General features: G+C 46.5%; 1 pseudogene; it reads left to right on the forward strand.

Annotated features, from left to right (window-relative positions):
* The first annotated feature begins 499 nt into the window (after positions 1 to 499).
* Positions 500 to 3004, forward strand: LOC147463616 (uncharacterized; annotated as a pseudogene).
* Positions 3005 to 3337: the final 333 nt, after the last annotated feature.

A 3337-nucleotide genomic window follows, 5' to 3' on the forward strand; every position in this document is an offset into this window, starting at 1 on the left:
ACTATAGTTAGTCTAGAAATGGAGGTTTCTCACTTGCAATTTACATAGTCACATCAGTTAACATGAAATGCATTGTCAAGAAAAAGTTTTCCAAGTGTGGATATCATGGAATCCTCTGAATATCAACTTGCCCAAGACAAAGCTTACATAGGTCTAAGTCCCATGTCTGCATTCTAAGTCCCAAGTCTGCATTCTTAACTCATCAGGTCACTTGAGTGGGTCTCGAGTCCACGTTTTGTATGCCAGTTGAAGGGTGAGCCGCAGTGCTCCGAACTGCCCTCATTTGTATTGTAAAGCCGTGTTGGCTTATCAAGGCGAGGAGAATCAGTCCCTCACTCGCTACCTGATTATTGTTTTTGGATCCACGCGTGTTGCCCGCCACTATAGACCTGGTTCTAGTTTGCTATTGGGCTCTTATTGAGCCCATTTTCAGTGTATTGCGCCCTCTTATGCTATGTATGCACTTGGGTCCTAACATTTGGTATCAGAGCTTGTCGAGATGGCCTCATTAAAGGCTTGGTTCAATGTAGAAGTTGCGTCCTTATGCTTTGAAAGGGCGATGCACCATTTAGTTGAACGTTATGATGGATGGAGCAGAGAAGAACCACAATATGACTGGGATGCGATGCAAGATGCTATGGAGATTTACCATAAGGATGTAGATTCGATGCAGTTGGAAAGCAAGAGAACAAGGAAGGAACTTGAAGGAAAGAAAGTAATGTTGGAGGACGAGCTCCACCGGCAAGAGAAAGGGATAACCTGGCTTTTTGAGAAGGTGTCTATGATGCAGGATAAGTGGGCCACTGAGGTAGCAATTCCGAAGGAAGAGATGGATCGGCAGGGGCTGGTTCGAATGTAGGCCACAGATGGCTGTTGGATTCCCCCTCGACGAGGCGGATTACAAGAGGATGCAAAGCGGGTAAAGTGTACTCGATACCGTATCAGGCAGCCACGAACACGATCAAATGGTCGGGGATGTACAACAATCATGGTATATCGGGCTGAGCCGGGGGACTAGTGAACAACTAAGACGTGTGGTGAGATATGTCGGCATGAGTGGAATAGCATGTTGGTGCAGTCTATGGATGGCCGATGGGTTTCCCCTCGATAAAGCGGGTTGTCCACCAAGTGGGAGCGCAACATGAGTGCGCATGAGAATAGCCAAGGTAGTAGAGACCAGATCACTACGACAGGGAGATGCAGTGAAAAGGGTGGCATAATTTTCGGTGGTTTTTGCAAACCAGGTGCAGTGGCGCCAAGAAGGCATGGAAGGAAGAGATGGAGAATGTGATACACGCACCACATTGCGAGAGGGCGGCGGGCTCCGGTGATCACCAGCCCACGTTTCATTCGAGTTGCTTTGCTTGGCGAGTGATTATGCACATGTTCCTACTCATTATCTATTAGGTGATTATGCACATGTTCCTACTCATTATCTATTAGGTGCACCGGAATGAATGTTGTTCTTTCTCAAGATGAGTGATCCATATTTTGCTCAAGGTTCCTTTTTGTTCGTATGGAAGGGAGAGCCTTCCGTTCTTTATGGAGAGTACTGTGATCACGAAAAAGGTGAGTGGATATTGTGCGTGCAAGTGTATGAGATTGAGAGAAAGAGAGAAGAGAGATACGACACCAGAGACGTTGTAAAACCCTCCTCCGAAGGCCCCACTCTCGTCGGCGAGAGTGGTCTACTTATTGATTGCACAAAGGCGTACAATGATGATGCATGGATTGATGCAACTCGTGACTATGTCGGCGACGACGATGATGACTTTAGGGTTGAAATCTGCCAAAACCTAGGGGCTGTTTGTGCAACTGAAAACGTAGGTTTGGCTACATTTTCAAGGCTGAAAATGACTGTTGTCCTTGACTCCGAAAATGCTGGTTTGATGCGGCGACTAAAGGCTGAAAATGTTGCTCAATTGCAGGTCTCTGGCTGCATTTTGTAGGCTGCTAACGTTGGCTGAAAATGCTTATATCTACAGCCCTTTATTGTTGAAAACGCTAGTTGGTTGCAGTCCCTTGAGAGTGATCCAAAAACGCTAGGGATTGGGGGTGGATGACGATAGCAAAAACGCTAGGTTGGGGACTGTTGCTGCTGTGTTGCTTGTGGAAACGCTAGGCTACAAGAGAGGATGGCACCACAAGAACGCTGGGCTAAATGGGGAGAGGCTCACCAAGGAATACTTGGAGAGGGTCTTGTTGAGAGAGGGGGAGTACCTGCTGCCTGGGGGCCTGTTGTGCTCCTTGCTCATCTACCCAAGAGTGCTAACTTGGGTTTGCTTCTATATTTTCTTACCCAATTTGCCCTACCTACTTTTGTTGGGAAGTCACTTAAATTAATAAGTGAAAAATGTCAAAAATAGGGAAAATAGGATAAAGTCATTGGAAAAACCCCCAAACTGACTCTGATGGAATCTGATGGAATGCTTATGCTTATGCTGTGTGTAACCAGAGGATATGCATCTACACTAAGTGATCGAACATGCACGGTCTACGAATAGACTCACAAAAGTGCCAAATCACTTCTAATCTAGACTGACTAGACTTGAGAGAAACCCTGTTATGGTGTAGTTTGTCCACGGACACATAGGGTTGGATGTGTCACGTGACATTAGCCGATGCTGGCTAAGATGGAATTACTAGACATCGGGCAGCGGGGCATCAGATGAACGATATTCGTATAGCGACCAACAAGGCAGTGGGGTGAAGAGTCGCTATATAATGTGAGGATTGCAATCGAGCGACTTCAGTTGGCTAATTGCTTGGACTGAGTTTATGAGGTGGATACCTCCTCATCATAGAAGTTGTGAATGCACAAACAGGTGCAAAAGGCAGCCAAATCGACACCAAGTTTTGGGAGGTGGTATGCATAGAGCTCGGCATTGATCCCACGGGGTCATACATCGGTGATGCTAACGTATAGCTGGAGAGAGTGAATGTGTACTACAACGAGGCAAGCTGCGGGCGCTACGTTTTACTGTCATGGGAACAATCCCAATAGAACAGAACAAAAGAGAAGAGAGAAGAAGTTTTTATTGTCGTAGGAACAATCCCAAGAGACATCAAACGTTCTAGCACAATTGCGCTTTAGAGTGACGGCTAGCAACTCACCCCATAGCAAGAGTAGCGTCAAGAAAGTAGCAATATCTGCTACACAAGCACACATGGAGGGAACGAGCACAATTGCGCTTTAGAGTGACGGCTAGCAACTCACCCCATAGCAAGAGTAGCGTCAAGAAAGTAGCAATATCTGCTACACAAGCACACATGGAGGGAACGAGCATAGTAGATCCTCGACAAGCTTCCTGCCCGTAATGTCCAACAAGGTGAGGGT

This window comes from Adiantum capillus-veneris, chromosome 2, assembly GCF_014529385.1.
Source record: "Adiantum capillus-veneris isolate H3 chromosome 2, ASM1452938v2, whole genome shotgun sequence".
In the NCBI taxonomy this organism is placed as follows: Eukaryota; Viridiplantae; Streptophyta; class Polypodiopsida; order Polypodiales; family Pteridaceae; genus Adiantum; species Adiantum capillus-veneris.